This window comes from Humulus lupulus, chromosome 5, assembly GCF_963169125.1.
Source record: "Humulus lupulus chromosome 5, drHumLupu1.1, whole genome shotgun sequence".
Taxonomy (NCBI): domain Eukaryota; kingdom Viridiplantae; phylum Streptophyta; class Magnoliopsida; order Rosales; family Cannabaceae; genus Humulus; species Humulus lupulus.
The window spans coordinates 15500310-15506766 of NC_084797.1; the positions used below are offsets into that span (position 1 = coordinate 15500310).

A 6457-nucleotide genomic window follows, 5' to 3' on the forward strand; every position below is an offset into this window, starting at 1 on the left:
ACTACCTTCATAAAGTCAAGAATAATGTTAAGCATGCTCATCCATTGTTCAGCTTTGATAGGATCAGCGCTGCCTTCAAAAACTGGAGGTTGTTGCTTCCTGAACCGCTCATAAAGAGGTTCCAATCTGTTTTCAACCCCAGGCTGCTGCCCAATAACTGGCACTGACACAGAAGGTGCCTCTAATACATTAACCACTGCAGGCACTTGTTGCTGCCTCAGGAGACGAAGCTCATCTCCCTGTTTCAACACTACAGCCTGCAAATCACTAAACAACTGCTGCCAGTTTGCAGGTGCTGGCAGTGGAATCTGGGATTGGTCATTCTCTTGACCCTGACTATTGTCATTATTCTGACCCTGACCACTCTGGCCAGCTGTAGTGTCTGTCTATTCTGGGTTCATTCTGTCACTGATACCTTACTGAAACAACAATCAATACGGCCAGTTAGGTAGTAATAACTAAACCTCTTGCCGCCTCACGGTCCAAGAACAAGCAGACAGTTATCATATTCCACAGTCATTCAATATGTACAAACGGATATATGTTTATGGCACTCAGCACTCAACATGTATCACATAACCATTCATAATATCTCATGCATACAGGTAAAGCATTTGCACCACATTTAGGCAGTTATGCACATAACTACATAAAGAGTTACCAAACCAAGAGTCGAGCTTGACTTCAGTGATGTGTGTACATGCCCAGCCAGTCTACAGGAACCTTAACCTTGGCACTGCTCTGATACTAAGTTGTAACGCCCTGGCTACCCCAGAACAGTTACAGTGAACGGTGGACCGGAAATTTGACTCGTTACATGAGTCCTTTGGTCAAAAACGTGCTCTAAGTGTAATTAACAGGTTAAGGTACAAAACCAATAAAAAGGAAATGGAGATTTTATTACAAACTGCTCTACAGAGCTAAACAAAACATTTACAAGTGGTTCTCAGTACAAAATAGTCATTACAGGTTTAAATTTACAGTCCCGCCGACCTAAGCGGCAAAAATAGGGTAAACCCCCAAGTTCCTCTGAGAACGCCTAGGCCGTGGTGGTCAAGCGGCCGCATATGTACACATCACCACAACAGCTCTCCAATCAAGGCTAGGTGAGCTTTTCTTTCCTTTTACCTGCACCACATAGCACCCATGAGCCAAAGCCCAACAAGAAAACATAATACTTTTCATAACATTATCAAATGATTATCATTATAATCATACTTAGCATAAAGCTTTCAAACCAGCGAATGAATATCACATGATTTTAGCAGGAGAGTGGCTGCTAGGTAAGCAACTAGCCTCCAAGCTCTCTTTCCTAGCGGGAGAGTGGCTACTAGGTAGGCCACTAGCCTCCAGGCTCTCTTTTCTAGCGGGAGAGTGGCTGCTAGGTAAGCCACCAGCCTCCAAGCTCTATTTGTTCATCGACCCTCAGGGTCGGTCAGGCATTAATGCTCTTTGAGCCATTCAATGCTAATGGTCGATTAGATCTAATCTCTGTTGGCTTGCATGAACAACGCTAAGTCCATCCTTGACTAATAAGTCAGCGCTAAGTGACCAGTGTCCAGTATCACTGTCGAACCTGACTAATCAGTCACAGCTTCACAGCTGACACTAACACCTTTGCCAATTCTGATTGACAAGTCAGTTCAACGTGACCAGTGCCCAGTACCACTGCCGAACCTGACTAATCAGTCACAGCTTCACAACTGATACTAGCACCTTTGCCAAACCTGACTAATTAGTCAGTGCTATGCTCAAGTGAACAACATATGCTAAGCATTCCATGTTCAATCCATGTCCATATTACACAACCAACATGCCTCACAAATATCCATGCATGTCACACTTGGGGTGCAGTTTTCTTACCTTTGATTCGAGCTAGAATGAACAAAAGAACGACCTTTGAGAACGGTTTAGCTTTTAGTCCTTTAGCGGTTACCTAATCACAACACATTTGGGATACCATTAATAATCAAGATAATAAAGGGTCTCAAACCATTATCTAACCTCCAAGAGATCAATCCAAACTAATCCAAGTAGCAAGGACACTCCCGAGGCCTAAAATTAGGTTTCTGGGGTCAAAACGAGCAAACGGGGCGAAAACAGGGCAAGGGTTGCGGCCCTAGCACCTTGGGCCGCGGCCCCCAGGGTTCCCAGAGGCTAGGGCCGCGGCGCCCTTCATCAAGGGCTGCGGCACCCAGCGAGCACAAGCTCCCCACCTGCTTCTTCAAAGAAGGGCCGCGACGCCTCAAGAACAGGGCCGCGACACTCCGCCCTGGGCCACTCCCAACCGCGTTTCTAACACTCCAAAGCCTCCAAAATAATCCCTAAACATTCCCCAATCATCAAAACAAAGTTCCCAAGCTTCCCCATGCATCAAAACCCTCAAAACCCAAGGCTCGAACGAACCGAAAACTCAACAATTCACAAAATCAATTCAAAGCTTAGAAACTCGGAAAAACTCAAAACTTAAACTTCGATTACCTTCAATTGGGTTGTTTTCCGTCGAATCCTTCGGTTAAGAAGCTTCTAATCTTCCCTAGGATCGCTATGCCTCGATCCTTACTCGATTCCGACTCCTAGAACTCAAGATTTCGTCAAAAAGGCTTAAACGGTAAAACGAACTTTGAAAAGGGAGAACAGAAGGTTTTCTTATCGTATGTTCTATCTGATAAGCTACTTCAACCTTAAGTAACCTCAAATAAAACCTAATGCTCGGGGTTCCGAAAACACCCCCGAGGACATTATAGTCAAAACCTCCAAAATTTCACCCTGATATCAAATATTCCCAATTTATCATCAAATGAACATTTCTATTACCCCAAAATTAACCCCATTATGGTAAAACCGCTAATCCACTAAAAATAACCGTCTCATGACAAATAGCTCGAATATATCTCCATAATAATGGAATCTCATTCACAAATCAAGTTATGCACCCAAATACACAAATTACCCACAATGGGCCAAATTATCATCACACCCCTGTAACAAGAGATATAGACTCACATGCATGCATTTCACATCATATCATAATATAATCAACATATACATGCATTTATCAATTAATAACATAATTAAGAAAGTATGGCCCTCCCGGCCTACTATTCATGCCGTTAAACTCATCGGAGAATTCAGGGCATTACACGCTGCCAGAGATTATTTAATCGATATCAAATATAAAATTCTTGTTCTACTTTGGCTTTTCTTTAACAGTTTTTCTGACGTGTTTCTCCACTTGTTTCTCAATTTTAGGAACAACAGGTAGTTTTGGTTTATGCGACGAGAAAAAACAACTGAGATATTACTGGTGAATTATGAGATTGAGAGAGCATGTAGATAGAACCAGAAGAATAAGAGGTTGGAGGCAAGGATGGCTGCAAATCAAGGAAATGCAGTAAATAATGCCGCCAACAATGTCGAAGGGGAAGTGGTTGCTGAGGTCTCTGCTGAACAATGGGCTAGAAGTTTAAGAGATTATGTACTCCCATCTATTACAGGAGTGCATTCATGCATCAGACACTCAACAATTGCTACTAATAATTTTGAGATTAAGCCAACAATTCTGCAAAATGGTCTAATCTACTGTTCAATTTGGAGGCTTGCGTACTGAGGACCCTAACTTGCACAACGCTTATTTCTTGAAGCTTTGTGCGACGTTTAAGATGAATGGGGTGAGTGGTGATGCAATAAGGTTGAGGCTATTTCCATTTTCACTAAGGGACCGTGCAAAGAGTTGGTTGATTTCCCTATAGGCTAACTCTATTTCCACATGGAAAGAGCTTGCTCAAAAGTTCCTTGCAAGGTTTTTTCCTCCAGCAAAAGTTGCAAAGTTGAGAGGGGAAATTAATAATTTCTAATTGCTATATGATGCATGGGAGAGATTCAAAGGGTTGTTAAGGAAGTGCCCGCATCATGGTATAGAGAAGTAGATGCTAGTCCACAACTTTTATAATGGGTTGAATGTGTAACGCCCTAATTTCTCATAGATAGCCGAGAACACAGCGTTGGATCATAATTCATAAATATTGTTCTTTTATTGAATAAAAATTTGAAAATAAATACATGGATCCATGGTTTTACAAAAACAAAATAATTGTCTTTAACACAAAAATGAGTAATAGTTAAATAAATAATTTTTTTTTAAATAAACATACTTTAATAAAAATAGGCCCGCTTGATCTTCCTCAACTATATGGTCCCCACGAGTACATCACAAAGCTCTTAGGTCCCACTCGCCACTGGCCTTTCTATCCTTAATTTTATGAAATAACCACATCATAAGGGGTGAGCTTCTAAGCCTAGTAAGGAAAATACACACAAAAGTTAGTCATATAATCATATAATCAAACATATCCTAAATTTTACAAAAGTCATACCAAAACTTATTAATACTAATCATACAACAATAAACCCTAGGTCATATCATAACCTAAATCATATCATAAATCAGAAGTCATAGATCATAAATCATAAGTCATAGATCATAAATCATAAATATAGGTCATAAGTCATAATCATAACTATAGGTCATAGGTCATAATAACAAGTTAGATATAATAAAAAGATAAGTGTTTATACAGGGGTGGAAATTAAGCCCGGGACATAAGTCCGTCATACACCAGACATCACTTAGGTCCGTAATAAAGTTTTGGCAACCGAGCCTACCGCACATAAGTCTGCCATACATCATTGGACACCTTAGGTCTAGACACACTTACCCCTTTATTGAACATGTTTTTGCACACTTTTAGCACACTTGAATTTGTTTAAACCACTTTGACTGAGTAAAACGTGATCCTAACAGATGAGGGAAGGTTCTAGACCTTCTTGATCTATCCTTTAATAAATTTATTCATCTAAAATCCTTAATTCCTTAATAAACATACATGTGACAAGTGTCACGTTCTTAATTATTCCATCTAAACCTTAGGTTATAATAAATAATATTTCTAGGACCAGCTATATTAATCAAACCTTATGATAAAATTAATATTTCTAAAATGTTAGGTTAAACTTATAAAATCCATGACTATTTCTACGAGTTTCTAACTAAATCCCGACTTTGACCAATATCCACGAAAACTAAAATTCTACTACTACTAGCAGGAGGTGTGTTCTTGAGCAAAAGTGCTAACGAAGCTTATGAATTGTTAGAGGAGATGGCAATGAACAATTACCAGTGGCCTACTAAGAGGGAAAATACAAAGAAGGTAGCTGGGATGATTGATTTAGATGCCATCTCAATGCTTACAGCTCATGTGCCATCCTTGACGAAACAGCTACAACAGAATAACCTCACAGCTCAAGCCATGCGATTACAAAGTATGTGTGAAATATGTGGAATGGCGCATCCACCTAACCAGTGTCTTGCAATGGATTTAAAAAAATTTCCTAAAAAACAAGTTCAAGCCATAGGAAATAGCCAAAGGCCATCCAATAACCCATATTCCATGTTCTCCAACCAAGGGTTGCAGAACCACCCTAACTTTTCTTGGAAAAATAATAATCAGAGTGTTCAACAGCCTTTCCAACAGAGCCAACAACAATTCCAACATCCTCCTCCTGGGTTTTATCAACCACAAAATAGGCCACCACAACACCCAATACCCATGAAGCAACCTGATGTATTGAACCAATTTATCACTTAGACAAGGGCATCTATTCAAACTTTGGAGAGTCAAATAGAGAAATTGGCTACTTTGATGACAAATCGTGCTCAAGGGAACTTACAAAGCACTACAGAGGTAAACCTAAAAGTACAATGCAATGCAATATCTTTGAGGAGTGGTAAAAAGTTAGAAGAGCCAAGCAAGAAGCTTATTCAATTACCGAAATTGGTCGATGAGAAAAAGGGTAAAATCGAGGAAGAGTGTAACGACCCAAAATTACTAATAAGGCTTAAGGGCCTTGATTAGTGTGTCGGGAGAGCATAATTGGAAGTTATGAGAGTTAATGGTAAGAAAGCATGTTTATGGGTACTGGATAAGTATGCATGCCCTGTTTGGATGGCAAGGGCATAATTGTAATTTTGGCCCGTTAGGGCATAAACGTGATTATTTGTGATAAATTGTTGAGACCACATTATTATGTGGATATATATATGTGTGTGTGCATATGTGTGTTTGTAGTTTTCGGCACGAGACAATCCTAGGGAGCAGGTAGCGGAAAAGTCACAACGAGACCCGATACTCGACTCGGGGTGAGTCAAGGGGTATTTGGGATATTAGGTGGTTATCTGGGTTATCGGGTTATGAAAATAAATAATTGGAGATATATTTGAGGTTAGGAAGCTTAGGTGGAAATACTGGAGAATTTTACAATTTTGCCCTCGGGGATGTTTCGGTACCCTGAGCCTTGGGATTGACTTAACTAATTAGTGATAGACTAAATAAAATATAGAACACAGTGGAACAAAAGTTAGAACCGACCCTCCTCTCTCCTCTCTTTTCTCTCAAGA

At 40.1% G+C, this 6457-nt stretch overlaps 1 pseudogene; it reads right to left on the reverse strand.

The window, feature by feature from the left end:
• Window positions 1-3827: 3827 nt before the first annotated feature.
• Window positions 3828-3919, reverse strand: LOC133780712 (small nucleolar RNA R71; annotated as a pseudogene).
• Window positions 3920-6457: the final 2538 nt, after the last annotated feature.